At 44.6% G+C, this 18,903-nt stretch overlaps 1 protein-coding gene across 4 annotated transcripts in view; it reads left to right on the top strand.

The window, feature by feature from the left end:
- The window catches only part of ITPR2 (inositol 1,4,5-trisphosphate receptor type 2), a 356,349-nt gene that overhangs the window by 207,259 nt on the left and 130,187 nt on the right, over positions 1-18,903 (top strand). The window lies entirely within an intron of this gene.

The raw sequence follows: 18,903 nt of genomic DNA on the forward strand, positions 1-18,903 counted from the left end.
CATATCCTGGATCTCCCGTTCTATAGCAGTTTTAGCTTGAGGAGACACCCGGTAAGGTTGGACCCTAATTGGGTGAGCATTACCTGTGTCAATGGAGTGGTATGCCCGTTCAGTCAGTCCTGGGGTGGCTGAGAACGTTGGCGCGTAGCTAGTGCACAGCTCCTGGATCTGCTGTCGCTGCATACGCCCAAGGGTCATGGAGAGGTTCACCTCTTCCACACCACCAGCACATTTCCCTTCGTAGTAGACACCTTCAGGCCACTCAGCGTCGTCTCCTCCCTGGGCTGTAAACTGACAAACCTTTAATTCTCTGGATCGATTAGAAGCGCTGAGAGGCGGTGGGTTGCTCCGTGCCGCCGTCCAAGCTCTCTGGAGGCTTTCATCTGCTTCCTGTTCGGTCTGGAACTGTTCCCTTGATGCTGGAGACATCAGTTCCTCATGGGATTGTGGACCTAGGCTTGGTCCCTCTGGAAGCGATATAGGGGATGGAGCTGTTTCTGTTGACTGTGAACCGCTCTCCGCTGGTGCACTATGTTGGGATTCAGGCTCCGGCTGAGCCTCTTGTGTAGGGTTATCGGCTGCTGCCAGTTCAGGTTCGGTGGGGCCCTCTGGTGTTGAGGTTGCAAGTACTGGATTCAGTGCTGACACGGGGTCTGGTGTTGGTTGTTCGGCTGGTTCCGGTTCTGGGACTGGTTCCGTCTGGGTCTCTGGGACTGGATCCACTACTGCTGTTGCAGACATTGGCCTGGGGTCCAGGTCCATCACCTCTGACTGGGTCCTGATAGAAGTTTCCGGAACAGAGCTAGGCCTCACGGCTTGTTTAGCCTGGTTGCGGGTGACCATTCCCACCCTCTTGGCCTGCTTCACATGATTGGCCAAGTCTTCCCCCAACAGCATGGGGATGGGATAATCATCATAGACTGCAAAAGTCCACATTCCTGACCAGCCCTTGTACTGGACAGGCAACTTGGCTGTAGGCAAATTGAAAGAGTTGGACTTGAAGGGTTGAATCGTCACTTGGATCTCTGGGTTGATTAAATTGGGGTCCACTAAGGAAGCATGGATAGCTGACACTTGTGCTCCGGTGTCCCTCCACGCGGTGACCTTCTTCCCACCCACACTCACAGTTTCCCTCCGCTCCAAGGGTATCTGGGAGGTATCTGGGCCTGTGGACCTCTGGTGTGATTCCGGTGCAATGAACTGTAATCTGTTGGGGTTCTTGGGGCAGTTGGCCTTTACATGCCCCAGCTCGTTACACTTAAAACATCGTCCAGCTGACGGGTCACTGGGGCGAGGAGGGTTGCTGGAGAACGGGGTGGTGGGACGATAAGGGGTCTGGAGGGTTCTTTGGGAGGTAGGTGGGGCTTTGGGTGGCCCCCGGTAATAGGGTGTGGTCTGGGGTGGTCCCTTCTGGTCTCCGCTCCAACTGCGACCAGTTTTCTTCTTCTCTGCCACCTCCACCCATCTGGCTCCAATCTCTCCTGCCTCAATTACAGTTTTGGGTTTCCCATCTAGGATGTATCTTTCTATTTCCTCAGGAACACCCTCTAAGAATTGTTCCATTTGCATTAGGAAGGGCAAATTTACTGGAGATTCAACACTTGCTCCTGATATCCAGGCATCCCAATGTTTTACAATGTGGTAGGCATGTCGGGTAAATGACATGTCTGGTTTCCACCTTAGGGCTCTGAACCTCCGACGAGACTGCTCGGGTGTTATCCCCATTCTGACTCTCGCCTTGGATTTAAACAGTTCATACTTGTTCATGTGTTCTTTAGGCATTTCAGCTGCCACCTCAGCTAAGGGTCCACTGAGCTGCGGCCTCAGCTCTACCATGTATTGGTCAGTAGAGATGTTGTACCCAAGGCAGGCCCTTTCGAAGTTTTCTAAGAAGGCCTCAGTATCATCACCTGCCTTGTAGGTGGGGAACTTTCTGGGATGGGAAGTGGTACCTGGAGAAGGATTGCTAGGGTTTGTTGGTATATTCTGCTGGGCCTTTATCCTCTCCATCTCCTCCACATGCTTCCTCTCTTTTTCCTTCTCCTCCTCCACATGCTTCCTTGCCTCCATTTCCCTCTTGTGGGCAGCCTCTTGGTGTTGTTCTGCCTCCCTTTCTTGTTCCTTCTTCAGCTGCATGAGTTCTATCTGTCTTTCATGTTCCCTTTGTTTTTCCTCAGCCTGAAATTTGGCTAATTCCAGCTGTAGTCGAGCTGAGGATTTGGCCATTCTAACCTCTCTGTTTTTAACTAACTTTACACCCGAGGTTTAGAAATAAACAAACAAAACTTGGCTGTAAAATTTTGCTGTGCTGGAATAGAATACCTATTCTCTGATAGTGATTGTCAGCCTACAGAAAAAGACAATTCCCTTGTCTCTGCTCTGGGCCCAAATTAAAGCAAAAACCCTCCAACTACTTGGAAACCTGCTTACCCAGCCCAAAGAAGAAAAAAAATTTCTTTTCAAACCTGTGCTCCTTGTAAAACAAAAAAAAAAATCAAAATCCTAAAAAAAACCCTGCCACTTTTGTCTCCAGGCAAATGGGTAGAGCACACACCCCCTATTTACTTTTAGGAAGAAAAGAAAAAAAAAAAAACCTCTGGGTTGGAAGACTGTGAATTTCCCTGCAGGAGTTAAGTACCCTGCCTCCAGGCAAAGAAAACCTGCAATTCACAAGATAATCCCCTTTTGTCTCTGCTTGGCCACAAAGCAGAGAGAAACCAAGCTGCTTTCAGTTTCAAAGCTGCCTTCTGGACTTCCTAAAAATTCCTTTTTAAAATCTGTATTTCTAGTTCAAAAAATCTCAACTGGATCTCAAAATGATTTCAGGTTAATCCCACCACTGTGCCACCATGTCAAGGTTCCTCCCCCACTCTGAACTCTAGGGTACAGATGTGGGGACCTGCATGAAAAACCTCCTAAGCTTATCTTTACCAGCTTAGGTCAAAACTTCCCCAAGGTACAAAATATTACCCCCGTTATCCTTGGAATGGCCGCTACCACCACCAAACTAATACTGGTTACTGGGGAAGAGCTGTTTGGACGCGTCCTTCCCCCCCCCCCAAAATACTTCCCAAAACCTTGCACCCCACTTTCTGGACAAGGTTTGGTAAAAAGCCTCACCAATTTGCCTAGGTGACTACAGACCCAGACCCTTGGATCTTAAGAACAATGAACAATCCTCCCAACACTTGCACCCCCCCCTTTCCTGGGAAATGTTGGATAAAAAGCCTCACCAATTTGCATAGGTGACCACAAACCCAAACCCTTGGATCTGAGAACAATGAAAAAGCATTCAGTGTTTTACAAGAAGACTTTTAATAAAAAATAGAAGTAAATAGAAATAAAGAAATCCCCCCTGTAAAATCAGGATGGTATATATCTTACAGGGTAATTAGATTCAAAAACATAGAGAACCCCTCTAGGCAAAACCTTAAGTTACAAAAAAGATACACAGTCAGAAATAGTTATTCTATTCAGCACAATTCTTTTCTCAGCCATTTAAAGAAATCATAATCTAACACATACCTAGCTAGATTACTTACTAAAAGTTCTAAGACTCCATTCCTGTTCTGTCCCCGGCCAAGACGACTACAGACAGACACACAAACCCTTTGTTTCTCTCCCTCCTCCCAGCTTTTGAAAGTATCTTGTCTCCTCATTGGTCATTTTGGTCAGGTGCCAGCGAGGTTACCTTTAGCTTCTTAACCCTTTACAGGTGAGAGGAGCTTTCCCCTGGCCAGGAGGGATTTCAAAGGGGTTTACCCTTCCCTTTATATTTATGACAGAGTGGATGTGTCATTACACAAAGTAAAACTGTTTCCCCATGTTTATCTTTCCCCCCTACTGTTCCTCAGACGTTCTTGTCAACTGCTGGAAATGGGCCACCTTGATTATCACTACAAAAGGTGTGTTTTTTTTTCTCTTCTGCTGGTAATAGCTTACCTTACCTGATCACTCTCATTACAGTGTGTATGGTAACACCCACTGTTTCATCTTCTCCGTGCATATAAAATCTCCCCACTGTATTTTCCACTGCATGCATCCAATGAAGTGAGCTGTAGCTCACAAAAGCTTAGGCTCAAATAAATTTGTTAGGGTATGTCTGCACTACAAAATTAGGTCGAATTTATAGAAGTCGGTTTTGTAGAAAGTGGTTTTATACAGTTGATTGTGTGTGTCTCCACACAAGTGCTCTAAGTGCATGTAGTCGGCGGAGTGCATCCACAGTACCGAGGCAACCGTCGACTTCCGGAGCATTGCACTGTGGGTGCCTACCCCACAGTTCCCGCAGTCTCTGCTGCCCATTTGAATTCTGGGTAGAAATCAGAAGATGCGAGCGTCATATACCTTTCTCGGCCATCCCACATTGATGTTGGTGAAACGTCCCTTGTGATCCACCAGTGTTTGCAGCACTATTGAAAAGTACCCCTTGCGGTTTATGCCTGATGGGGCTAAAACATTATCGCGGGTGGTTCTGGGTACATATAGTCAGGCCTCCGTTCCCTCCCTTCCTCCGTGAAAGCAAGGGCAGACAATCGTTTTGCGCCTTTTTTCTTGAGTTACCTGTGCAGACGCCATACCACGGCAAGCATGGAGCCCGCTCAGCTAACCGTCACCGTATGTTTCCTGGGTGCTGGCAGACGTGATACTGCATTGCACAGCAGCAGTTAATTGCCTTTTGGAAGCATACAGTGCAGTATAACTGGTAGCCATCATCAACGTAGTCCTGGGTGCTCTTTTAATCGGGCGCCTGGGCAAACATGGGAGTGACTCAACCAGGTCATTTCCCTTTTAAGTTTTGTCTCGTGGCAATTCAGTCCTACCGGCAGTGCATTCTCTTTTAACCTCCAGCCAGCAGAAGATGATGACTAGTCATCATACTGCACCGTCTTCTGCCGAGCACTCAGGAGATGATGACTGCTAGCGGTCATACTGCACATTCTGCTGCCAGCAAGATGTGTAAAGATAGATCAAGTGGCTCAAAACAAGAAATAGACCAGATTTGTTTTGTATTCATTTTCTCCTCCCTCCCTCCCTCCTTCCTTCTGTGAAATCAACGGCCTGCTAAACCCAGTTTTGAGTTCTAGTCTTGAGGTTTTGAGTTCTAGCCTTGAGGGGGCCATTCAGTTTCTTGCAAAGCCACCCCCTTTGTTGATTTTAATTCCCTGTAAGCCATGTCATCAGTCGCCCCTCCCCCGTCAGGGCAACGGCAGACAATCGTTCCGCGCCTTTTTTCTGTGCAGACGCCATATCACAGCAAGCATGGGGCCCGCTCAGCTCACTTTAGCAATTAGGAGCACATTAAACACCACGTGCATTATCCAGCAGTATATGCAGCACCAGAACCTGGCAAAGCGATACCGGGCGAGTAGGCGACGTCAGCGCGGTGACGTGAGTGATGAGGACATGGATACAGACTTCTCTCAAAGCATGGGCCCTGGCAATGTGGGCATCATGGTGCTAATGGGGCAGGTTCATGCGGTGGAACGCCGATTCTGGGCTCGGGAAACAAGCACAGACTGGTGGGACCACATAGTGTTGCAGGTCTGGGACGATTCCCAGTGGTTGTGAAACTTTCGCATGCGTAAGGGCACTTTCATGGAACTTAGTGACTTGCTGATATCAAGGGTAGTGACCCTAGGAAATGTGCAGGTCATAGTGGATGGCTTTGCTGCAATGGGATTCCCTAACTGTGGTGGGGCTATAGACGGAACCCATATCCTATCTTGGCACCGGAGCACCAAGCCGCCAAGTACATAAACCTCAAGGGGTACTTTTCAATAGTGCTGCAAGCACTGGTGGATCACAAGGGACGTTTCACCAACATAAATGTGGGGTGGCCGGGAAAGGTATATGACGCTCGCATCTTCAGGAACTCTGGTCTGTTTCAAAAGCTGCAAGAAGGGATTTTATTCCCAGACCAGAAAATAACCATTGGGGATGTTGAAATGCCTATAGTTATGCTTGTGGACCCAGCCTACCCCTTAATGCCATGGCTCATGAAGCCGTACACAGGCAGCCTAGACAGTAGTCAGGAGCTGTTCAACTACAGGCTGAGCAAGTGCAGAATGGTGGTAGAATGTGCATTTGGACGTTTAAAAGCGCGCTGGTGCAGTTTACTGACTCAGTTAGACCTCAGCGAAACCAATATTCCCACTGTTATTACTGTTTGCTGTGCACTCCACAATATCTGTGAGAGTAAGGGGGAGACGTTTATGGTGGGATGGGAGGTTGAGGCAAATCGCCTGGCTGCTGGTTTCGCACAGCCAGACACCAGGGCAGTTAGAAGAGCACAGGAGGGCGCGGTGCGCATCAGAGAAGCTTTGAAAACCAGTTTCGTGACTGGCCAGGCTACGGTGTGAAAGTTCTGTTTGTTTCTCCTTGATGAAACCCACCGCCCCATGGTTCACTCTACTTTCCTGTACGCTAACCACCCTCCCCTCCTCCCTTCGATCACTGCTTGCAGAGGCAATAAAGTCATTGTTGCTTGACATTCATGCGTTCTTTATTCATTCATCACACAAATAGGGGGATAACTACCAAGGTAGCCCAGGAGGGGTGGTGGAGGAGAGAAGCACTGGGAGGGGTGGTGGAGGAGGGAAGGACAAGGTCACACAGCACTTTAAAACTTCTTGAATGCCAGCCTTCTGTTGCTTGGGCAATCCTCTGGGGTGGAGTGGCTGGGTGGCCAGAGGCCCCCCCCCACCGTGTTCTTGGGCGTCTGGATGAGGAGGCTATGGTACTTGGGGAGGAGGGCGGTTGGTTACACAGGGGCTGTTTGGGCAGTCTGTGATCCAGCTGCCTTTCCTGCAGCTCAACCGTACGCTGAAGCATATTGGTTTGATCCTCCAGCAGCCTCAGCATTGAATCCTGCCTCCTCTCATCACGCTGCCGCCACCTTTCAGCTTCAGCCCTCTCTTCAGCCTGCCACTTACTCTCTTCAGCCCGCCACCTCTCCTCCCGGTCATATTGTGCTTTCCTGCACTCTGACATTGTCTGCCTCCACGCATTTGTCTGTGCTATGTTGGTGTGGGAGGACAGCATGAGCTCAGAGAACATTTCATCACGAGTGCGTTTTTTTCACCTTCTAATCTTCACTAGCCTCTGGGAAGGAGAAGGTCCTGTGATCATTGAAACAGATGCAGCTGGTGGAGAAAAAACATGCTTGCTTTTAAAAAACATGTATAGTATTTTAAAAGGTACACTCACCAGAGGTCCCTTCTCCGCCTGGCGGGTCCGGGAGGCAGCCTTGGGTGGATTCGCGGGGGACTGGCTCCAGGTCCAGGGTGAAAAACAGTTCCTGGCTGTCGGGAAAACCGGTTTCTCCACTTGCTTGCTGTGAGCTATCTACAACTTCATCATCATCATCTTCCTCATCCCCAAAACTTGCTTCCGTGTTGCCTCCATCTCCATTGAAGGAGTCAAACAACACGGCTGGGGTAGTGGTGTCTGAATCCCCTAAAATGGCATGCAGCTCATCATAGAAGCTGCATGTTTGGGGCTCTGACCCGGAGCGGCCGTTTGCCTCTCTGGTTTTCTGGTAGGCTTGCCTCAGCTCCTTAAGTTTCACACGGCATTGCTTTGGGTTCCTGTTATGGCCTCTGTCCTTCATGCCCTGGGAGATTTTGACAAATGTTTTGGCATTTCGAAAACTGGAACAGAGTTCTGATAGCACAGATTCCTCTCCCCAGACAGCAATCAGATCCCATACCTCCCGTTTGGTCCATGCTGGAGCTCTCTTGCGATTCTGGGACTCCATCATGGTCACCTCTGCTGATGAGCTCTGGCCCGCGTGGCAAGCTGCAGGTGACCATGCAAACAGGAAATTGAAATTCAAATGTTTGCGGGCCTTTTCCTGTCTACCTGGCCAGTGCATCTGAGTTGAGAGTGCTGTCCAGAGCGGTCACAATAGAGCACTCTGGGATAGCTCCCAGAGGCCAATACCATCTAATTGCGTCCACAGTACCCCAAATTCAACGCGGCAAGGCCGATTTAAGCGCTAATCCACTTGTCAGAGGTGGATTAAGGAAATGGATTTTAAGAGCCCTTTAAGTCGAAAAAAAGGGGTTCATCGTGTGGACGGGTGCAGGTTTACATCGATTTAACACTGCTAAATTCGACCTAAACTCCTAGTGTAGACCAGGGCTAAGTCTCTAAGGTGCCACAAGTACTCCTTTTCTTTTTGTATATGTAATGTATTCATATCATGATGATATATGTGCTTACTGTGATATTAGTTAACTGATGGATATGTTTAACAAATGGTAGTACATTTTAAAATGCATGGTAGAATGGTAGGAACCAAACCTGCAACTCTCATGGACACTAATAGTTCCCACTGAAGTTAATAGTATTACTTGCACGAATAAAGACTATATGCACAAGTAAGGGCTTCTTATGCTATAGAACACAGTTTATACTGTTTTTGCAGTTTTAGATATTGAACCGCAGTATGAATGAAAAATTAGAGTACTGTTTAAGTATCAGTGGGGAGGAAAAAAACCTACAAGCTATTCAGTTGTCTATCAAAAATATGAGTACCCCTAGTTTTTTTCCTTTTTTTGGAATACTCCTGAAAATCATTTCCCCACTTCTAAAACGTTTTCACTGTTTCTTTTTCTACCACACAACTAGATTTCTGTTGAAATATTAAGATTTCTTTATTCATCTTTTAGCTACACAATGGGCAGGTCTATACTACAGCCTGGATCAATGCTCTGAGATCGATCCACTGGCAGTCGATTTAGCGGGTCTAGTGAAGATCTGCGAAATCGACAACAGATTGACCCCCGTACTCTATCCCCAACGAGAAGAGTAAAGTAAATCAACAGGAGAGTTTCTCCCATCGACCCTCTGTTATGTAGACCCCACGGTAACTCAACCTAAGGTACGTTGACTCCAGCTACATTATTCACATAGGTGGAGTTGCGTAGCACAGGTCAGCTTACCGCGGTAGTGTAAACATAGCCAAAGTTAACACCCCTTTTGTTTCTTGTTTTATCAGTGACAATAACAACAAAGAAACAGGTTAGAAATCTTTTACAAATGTATATTATTCCCTTAAGAACCTGTAGGTCACCTGTTGTTGCCAGTAAGGTGGTAATATATTCTGCCTTTCTAAGGGCCTGATTCTTTTCAGTTGAAGTCACTGGCAAAAGCCCAGTGATTTAATCAAGGGGCACATTCCAGATTCTGCCCTCATGTACATGAAACCAAAGGGAGTTGGATCCCTTTATCTGTTGGGAAAATGTGTCTCTTAGTAATCAGTTGGTGTTCCTGTGAGCTACGGCAGTATGCCATTGTTGCTGCTGCTGTTTAAATCAAAGAAGCTCTTAACTTAGTGTGCTCCATGATCTAGTCTAGTCCATTCTAGATCACTTTACTTATTTGCATGTATTGAGTTAAACAGTATTTAGATAAATCACAATAAATGTCGGCAAAAATAAATGGAAACAGGAATCATTCTGAAAACGCCAGTCTGTTGTGGAGTGCAGTGTAATTTCAAGTGACTTTATTATTTCAAGTGGCAGGGTGGGGAGAAAGGGAGAGGAATTCCATTACCTGTGTTACTAATAGCAGTTTGGATTAGCAGCACTGCAAGCATTTAAAAAAATCTAATTTAATTTTCACCACTTATGCTGTTTTGTTTTGTGCTCTGCTTTATGAAAGACGGTGCACTAGCCTATTTCAGTTTTATTTCTGGTCAGTGGACCAAAAATTGCTCACTTTACTCTCTGGTTTAGTTCAATGTGTTTTTCAGATTGTTTGCTTCAGTGCTGCGGTTGCAAACACTACAGGGAATATTTAAATCCAATCTAAAAACTTCTAATTGAAAATTTAAAAAAACTGGTGATATTTATTAATATTGGGTTTTGTGAAACATATTAAAACATGTTGTAAATCACCCTAAGATGACAATATCCCTTTAAGGTCTTTCTAACATAAAATCTTTTTGCTGTAGAAAAAGAAAAATTAGATTTGGAAATGAAAGTATTTAAATATGTAAGAAATCACAAGTAGTCAGCAATACAATACATTTATAAGCAACTAGAGCACACCTTCAGTGGGGTTTTATAGCATAAGGTAGAAGGTCAAATGACTTTTAACCACCTAAGAAGTACAATGATATTGTAGAAATTCACCACCTGGATTGACTTTTCTGTTACCTAATGGAGTTTATAAATGAAAGTAAGGGAAAGCATCAGACCTGTGCATTTATTGGATATCATTGGTAGAGGGATGATGTCATTGACAGCCAATTGGAGAGGACCATTAGTGATCAATGTTCAATAGAGATTTCATAATATGCTGACATCAGTGCAACCTTCTACTTTAGTGGTTTCATAGGTCACCTGCTTGCCTATTGTTTCCTGCCTGTCATCATCATATTGCCTCATTCTAATCTGGAAAGTACTTAGAGATGTTGACTGATTTGGTGGAGTTTAATGAAAAACTGAAAAGATTTGGCTTTTAAATGCATGGTCCTGTGTGCTTGTTCTAGTGCTTGTAGGTGAGATTTATAAATTAAAAGTCAAATTATAAATGGTAGGGGCCAATGAGGACAGATACAGACATCTGGATTTTTTTGGATCCATAACCATGCCTTTACCTGTCTGTTATAAACATTAAAATATGATACAAGGCAGGGCATGTTCACAGAAAAGGCTGAATTTCTTCTATATGCCTGTTTCTCAACACCACATGAGCCTATGGCGGGGCCCAGGGCTACCCAATGAGAGCCCTTCTCTTAGAGGACTGTTGCAATAGGACAACCCCAGGAGTGTGTGGAGTTCCCTGTGGGCCCCACTTTGCAATCCCATGCTAGCTAGGAAGGCTAGTTAGTGTATGTCTTTACTTCGACATTCAAGAAGCCAAGGTAGTGCATGTGATATGTCAATTTAAGCAACAAGATGCGACAGTTTGATTGCGACAGTTCTTTGACATCCAGGATAATTTCATGTACCACAATGACGGCTTATGTAAAGTTGTGTGGTGTTCAGTGCCTGAGGCTGAGCCAGTGTGTTACAACGGAGATTTCAGTCTCTTCTGTTGCAATGACTGAACGAAGCCACTAATTTTTAGCAGCCGTCATGTGAGTGTATTGGGATACGTATGACCAAACACAAAATACTTTTCAAATCCCCTACATATGGTAATTTCTCACCAAACCCACATGGTGGCACTTTAAAAGGAAAAGAAATAAAAAGTACGGAGAAACAAATGAACAAAATTTGACTTCTTCCCCCTCTAAATTCCAAGTGTAATAATTAAACAAACAGATACTACAGAGCATGTGATGTTTGTGTATTAACTAAGTGTTGGCCATGATGTCTTAGGCCTTGTGACATCATCCACTGAAGCATGCTGTATTGAGTATTTCTGGCACATTTTTACACACACACACCCCCCCCCACTCCCCCCAAGTGGTCTGCAGTAATCTCGCCAAACCTTGTAGCATTGTTATGTAACACATAGTGTTTCGGACTTTACAATAAAATGCGGCACTACTATATTTATAAGGTAAAGTCCTTGAGTGTCCTACTGGACTTTGTGTATTTATTAATATTTATAGAAATGTTTATTATTTGCAATAATCTCTAAGTGCATCTTTATAATCTTTGGTGGAAAAAACTCATAATGACAATGTTGTTCTTAGCGGCAGTAATAAGAGACAAGCCTCCCTGCTCCCCTTAATATATGTCCCTTAAAACCTCCTCACTGAACTCAAGATTAAGCAGATGTTTGAACAAATTGATGAGGTTGGCACTGACCTCCTGAAGGTCAAGAAATAAAGCAGGCTCTGGTGGAGCGTAGAGGAGGCAAGCGCCACAGCAAAAAACTTTGCATCAAGAACTACAGAGTTTAACTACAGAGTTAAAAGCTAGGAATGGTCCATAGAAGCATCTCTGCTAATCTAATAATTAAGAATGGTACACAGGGAGAGAAGTATTCTCATTCTGTAGGTTTCAGAGTAGCAGCCGTGTTAGTCTGTATTCGCAAAAAGAAAAGGAGTACTAGTGGCACCTTAGAGACTAACCAATTTATTTGAGCATAAGCTTTCGTGAGCTACAGCTCACTTCATACTGTAGGTAGCCAGCTCAGGGAATATGTAGGACTTTATAGATTAAAACTAACACTTTGGATTATCCTCAGAAATGCATAAAAAGCCATTCTTCTTCCTGGAATCAGGTATAAGGTGCTCATTGTGGCCTGCTTCAAAGATCGCCTCAAGCAGAGCACATTGTGCTAATCCACCCGGAGCTGACAAAGGAAAAAAACTAGGATTGGGGTATTTGTATGTGCATTCCTCTCTGTGGAGAATCCAAAACCCAGTAATGTAGATGGAAAGATTCCAACAGACTTCAATGGGTTTTGAACCAGGCCCTGTTACTCCTGCTATTGATCAAAAGTAATTGGAATAGGGGAAAGCTGTTAACTGCTGAAACCTTCATCGAGATTTGGGTAAAAATTCAATTCACCTTATTTATGTATATAAACTCATGGCCATCAACAGGACTACAGTGTGAGAAATACCAATGGGATGTTTGCCCCTTTTTTCTTCGAATGATGGTCATAATGATTTCACTAGATACTTCCAGGTGTCTGGAATTCAAATTACAGGCCAACCATGGCTATTTGGATCAAGCACTGCATCATCAAAGCATATGCAGCTACAGATAAATCAGTTCCAGAAAGGATCAGACTTCTCTGGCAGAGGTTGTTTTTGTTTTTGTTTTGTTTAATGGCAGATGTATGAAGCATCTAAGTGTTTTTAGGAAGTTAGAATAAATTCCTAGCAGATGGATTAGGGGGTATAGGGAGGTGAGGTGGTCAAAGGAGCATACTAAATTAATGTATAACAAGGCTCTGTAGTTTAACACATGGACCATCCTCTCTGTATGTGTGAAAATAAATAGTATATATTTCAATACCTTACTTCCTTTCAATTTCTCTTCCTCATGAGAACTGCATTACCTCAAATGTGGAGTTACGTTAATTGATCGGGATTTTTAATGCTCTCTGAGTCACTTAAAACAATGGAAATGTAATTTCCGTGGCCACCCATTTTTAAGTGATTGTGGCACTTGTTTAAAGCGTCAGCCCTGGAGACCTGAGTCATCTGGTGATCTACAGAACTGGAGCAACGCAGGCAGCTACAGCACAAGCTTTCCCACCCTGTCTTGCTAATGTGCCTCCTGGGCAGGGACCACCTCCAGGGAAGAGAAGGCTAGTTCAAAGGGACACGTGAATTATGGATATAGGGACAGAAATAAATTGCAGACAACCTGGAGTTTGAGACTCTGAAACCTGAGGTTTTATCTGTACGTATAAAATTAAAAGAGAATAAAAGCCCCATGGGGCACATTCAAAGATAGGGCTGGCATTGTACCCGAACATCTCCTGCATGCTTACCTCCTTGCCACCACACGAGTTAACCTCTTCTTCTAGATTGTGAGCCAACAGAATGCTGAGGAAGGCTTTCGTGCAATGGTTGCCATTAAAAAAGTCCACATTTACTAGCAGCTACCATACTGTGGTATTTGAGCGACTGTAAATATTTTCCTTAGTAAGGCTAGAGAAATGTTGCAGTATTTCAGACACCAGTGTGTGGCAACTGGGAACTTTTACAGTATGACCCCGGGGTCTCTAGGAGAGGCTCAGCTATGTCTCTGCACAAATGGACTCCCTCTACAGTCAAATGTCTGCAGCACACAGAGGGTGTGAGAGGAAATGTCTGCTCTAATTTTCAGCTCCCTTGGGAGGGGAGGGTGGATGGGTCTTGTTGACTGTCTCAAATTTAATGTTGCTGTATTTAATAGGTTAGTGCAACAGCCCTGTTTGTACTTCGCAGTTGCACCAGATATAGCAGTGAGCAGAATTTGATGCACTGTATTAAGGATAGGCAATGAATATTTATGATAGTCCTAGGGAGCCAGTAATAAAAATGAAATCAGCATGATGCCACTAGCTCCAAATCTTTGACCTGCTTTAAGAGGAAGTAGAATAAAAAACAGGATAATGGACTTACGATGATGGAATGGTTAGTTAGGGTTGGTTAGAGCAGTGAGAATAATTAAGCTTTTGTTGCTTTTACAGAAGTCTGTAGTCTGAGATGTATGACTCAGCAGTATGCTTTCAGGAATCTAAATTACATGGAAAATATCAGTTTATGGTATTTTTTTTTATTAAATAAAAAAATGTACCTCTCTTTTAGATGTCGGGGTAGCTTGTGCCCTTGTCTTATTCAGCCAAACAGAGGAATATGGACGAGCAAGGCCCCCCTCCATCCTACCCACTCCTTTGCTTGTGCTCGGATTATGAAACACTACCCTGGCTCTCCAGATACTCCCCCTGCAAGCAAATGGGTGGGATAGGGGCGAAGAGGCAGTGGAGCCTTGGCTCCGCTCGCTCAAGGGGATGTCTACACTGCAGTTAGACACCCGGGGCTGGCCCATGCCAGCTGGCTCAGGCTAAGGGGTTGTTTCATTGCAGTGTAGACATTTGGGCTGGAGCTCAGGCTCTAAGACTCTGTGAGGTGGAAGGGTGCTCTACACAGCAATGAAACAGCCCCTTAGCTCGAGCCCAAGTCAACTGGCACTGGCCAGCCGTGGGTGTCCAATTGCAGTGTAGACATACCCTCGCTGCCAGAATTACGCAGACAGACACGAGGCACAAGTGATCAGCACCTTCTACATAGCTGCAGGAGCTCACTCAATACCCCTAAGCAAGAAGGGACAGAGGCTGCTCCTGGGGCACAGGCCCAAGCTGATCCTGAAGTCTGATGAGCCATAAATGATTGAAAAAATGAAAAATTGCTATTTTCTGATCTGTTTCCTGCATGTGTAATTTCAAAGGGGTGTGATTTCACTGATTGCATTTGGCCAGTGATAAGTCCATAATGTAGTTTAAAAAGAAAGTATATACTGTATTCAACTTTGAAAAGCAGCTATTGTGCAAACACAGTAAGTGCTTCTGATGAGGATTTTACCCTGTCTCTTTGGCCTGGGAGGAATGCCCGGATGATATTGCCAGCTGGATGTGTCACAGCTGCTTTGTCTTCAGTCCCAGAAAAACAGAAGCCTTGAGGGTGGTGGTTCTCTCTTGTTTTCATGTCTGCACTTACTCAGTCTTGCCAGTCCCACCTGCTCAAAAATCACGAGTCAGGCTCCCAAAATTATGAGATTTTTAACAAAAAATTCGTTTCAGAGTAGCAGCCGTGTTAGTCTGTATCTGCAAAAAGAAAAGGAGGACTTGTGGCACCTTAGAGACTAACCAATTTATTTGAGCATAAGCTTTCATGAGCTACAGCTCACTTCATCGGATGCATTCAGTGGAAAACAAAAAATTAATATCTTTGGGGTTCTTTTTATTTGCTTTCTGGTTTTTGAGCCTTTTGAGTTCATGTTTTCAAGCTTTCCTCTGCAAGCACAAAGGATAGAAACTTCATGTTTACTTAAAATGAAAGTCGAGAATCTCTTGTAATCATCTGACTTCAGGAGGTGGAACTTTAAGAAAAATGGCCAGTTTCATAAAACTCATGATAAAATCCTGTGGGGTGGCCACACTGCTTATTGAGGGCTAAAAGTCTTGGTGCCATTTTATTCTTTGTCCTTTCAGTGAAAAAAGCCAAGGTTTGAAGGTATTCTTTCACTTTCTTGAATTGTGCAATTTGCACAGGTTCTGCCTCGTTTATCTTGTTGGCAGTCTTTCCCAAGCAACACATGTCCTCATGACAGGTCCTGATTATTGCAGGTACTTCCCGTTAGGGCTTCACCATTGTTCATGGCTTCTTGCGAATGCAGCAGCGCAGTTGCTCATGGCCTTGAGCATGTTATGCTGACTTGCATGCTTTGCACTGGATGCCTGGGAGATGATAACTTGACTTAAAATTGGCATGATTGTCAGGAAAGAAAATGTATGCTACTTCCTGTGATTGAGGCAGCAGCTGAGCTGGCATTTGGGGTAGGGGAGAGGACTGTGTTGCCCTGAGAATTGCCTCGACAGAACTCAGCAGAATTCTGGTCTCCAAAGGGCTACAGATGGCAATAGCAGCTCTCCTTCAGACTTCCTTTTTTCCCATCTTTTATCCCTTCTTTTTTAGTCCTTTGCCCCCCCTCATCTGCAAGCTTTTTCTTGATTTTTGGACACTTTTTAATTGGCTTGAGTGGCTTTTTTTGTTTCCCCACTTTTCCTTCTATCCACTCCTCTCCCAGCCATTGCTGGGGTGGGGCCTGTGAGACCTTGCAGCAGGTTTAGACTTTCATTATCCTGAGTGTGTCAGGGGAGTGATGTGATTCCCTTGCTCTCAAATGACCCCAGTGGAGAGGGAATGGAGTTCTCAGAGGATGGGTAGGCAGCAGCTGCAGGGCTCTCACTCGTTATCTCAGATGTTCTCAGCAAGGACTATAAAGGGGAAGAAGCATGCTAGGAATGCCCTTTCTGAATTCCCTTTCTGAATCAGACTGCCTTCCGTCCCCACCCCAGCCGTCAGGAACATGCCAAATCTCAAACCCTTCTTTGCCATCTCTCCCAGCAGGTCCCCAGGTGTCTCACTGGAAGTGGTATGCGCTGGATGTTCCTGGCCATAGGGAACCTCCCAGATCCTGGGGGTGCAGTTCAGCACCTTTGAAAATCTGGCCTCATGTCTGAACGTGGATTTAAATCCCTGCCTTTTGGTCACCTAAGTGTGAACCACTTAGCATTAAAACAGGGCTCAGAGGGGATCATAAAGCCTTGTGTGAGCCCTGTGCACTGGCGTGAGTTTTACCCTCTTTGATTGGCCCCAAATATTTCAGTGCAGCACTAGGTCCTACACAGGGTGTTTTTTTGTTCTTTTTTTTTTTTTTTTTTGAATGGACTGGAAAACATCACTGAAGAATGGAGTATGAAGTTTCAGCACAGTGGATTATTTGAAGAATACTATGGTAGCGAAGTTTTTTTTGCTAGCCAAAGTAGTAATTGCATTGATTCATTGTTGGCAGTGCAAGCACGTTAGCTGTGATGGTGTAGTGAAATCTAACATAGGGTTTATACAGTGGGCTGTTCTCAGTTGTTTCACACTCTTTATGAAATGTTTTCATTGTGGTTGGAAACATTTTATTCTCAACCTTCCTATATTAATCTGAAAAAATAATAATGAAATAAATGTTATTTTCAGAAAGCACGGTAAAAAGTGTGAATCTGAGCAACTGTTACTGTCCATTTGTCCCCTCCCTCCCCCCCAAATACTTCAATGTTCTTGCAGTAAATAAAGTTATATGCGGGAACAGCTGTCTCATATCTCCAGTTTTCTTACGTGGGTTTGGCTCTTTGTCCTGGTGCCATGTGAGCTAATGTCTGCATGAAAAAACAGCAAGAGAAAGAGTCTGAGAGATTTCCTTGGATTCTGATGTGTTTTATTCAGAAACAAATAATGTGCAGTACAGAAATCTGGTCAAAGCATTGCCTACTTCTGTCTGTGTGTGTGCAAATAACCTGCTACTCCACACACCTAGAGTGAGTGGAGTCCAGAAGAAAATGATACCTTCAGAACACACGTGTTCATAGCATGTTCCATATACAGACCTTTACAGATTAGCAATAGGTGGATTTACTGGCTAAGGTTGCAGTCTCACCTGATGCATTGAGAAGTTATGTACAGGTGCTAACTATCTAGGATCCTGACCTCGCGGTTATACACATGTGTATCTTTACTCACATGACTTAAATGGGGCTATTTACATGAATAAAGTTGGTATGTGTATGTGTTTTTTTTGTTTGTTTTTTTTTTGCAGGAGCTTGGCCTTATTCAATATCAAGTACTAGCACATTGGATAGTACGCTAAAATATAGATAGTGACTTACTGTTTTTAAAAGTAGACTATGTGATCTAATTTAATATATATAAAAACAGTATTTTTGAAGACAACTATATCGTGTATTCCACTGCCTTTATAATTGCCTTTGTCTTTACTATTTTCCCACACTTCCCCTTCTTTCCCTTTTCTCTTTGTTTTGATCTGATTTTGTGCGTGAAGAAAGACTGTTTGAATATAGGAAAGCAAGTGTTCAAGGGATAATGTTGTCTTTTGAGCCAGCCCACAGGTTATGGCTTCTGTTTAGGTAAGTTTGGTACTTTGATCAATAATCCGTCAGTTTTCCACCCGACCACTATGTAGTGGGGTTTTGCTACTGGGGCAGCTGGAGCACTGTCCTCCTCAAAACTGTAAGATGATAAAATCAGAGTAAATTAAATTTGCTTTCTCAAAACCCTATGTGTCATTCAAAGATGTTAATTTAACATCCCACTTCATCTGAAGAAGCTGGAAACTGCTTTATTGCCCTAGACTAGTGGTTCTCAGCCAGGGGTCTGGGGCCCCCTGGGGGCTGCGAGCAGGGCTGGCATTAGACTTTTTGGGGCCAAAGGCAGAAAGCCAAAGCCCCACTGCCTGGGACTGAAGCCCAGTGACCCAAGCCCCGCTACCCAGGGCTGAAGCCAAAGCCTGAGCAACTTGTGGCGTGGGGCCCTTGGTAACTGCCCTGCTTGCTACCCCCTAACATTGATTCTGGCTCTTATATGCAGAAAAACAGTTGTTGTGGGCTGTGGAGTTTTTATAGCATGTTGCGGGAGTGGGACCTCAGGAAAAGGTTGAGAACCCCTGCCCTAGACTGCATATTGCGCACACTCATTTCCAGCAGGGGGCTCTAGAGTAGCAGCAGGAAGAAAATGAATAGTCTGTCAGCCACAGCAGTTTCCAAAAGTTTCTTTCAGAAGCCTCTTTAATAGGCAAACACATGTGCGACTAAGACAAATTGTGGTGTCCCACATAAGATTTTGACCGAGAGCTTTCCCCTGTGAATCAAAACTTGCTGTTGGTGAGTATAGATTCATAGATTCTAAGGTCAGAAGGGATTACTGATATC

Source organism: Lepidochelys kempii, chromosome 1, assembly GCF_965140265.1.
Source record: "Lepidochelys kempii isolate rLepKem1 chromosome 1, rLepKem1.hap2, whole genome shotgun sequence".
NCBI classification, from domain to species: Eukaryota; Metazoa; Chordata; order Testudines; family Cheloniidae; genus Lepidochelys; species Lepidochelys kempii.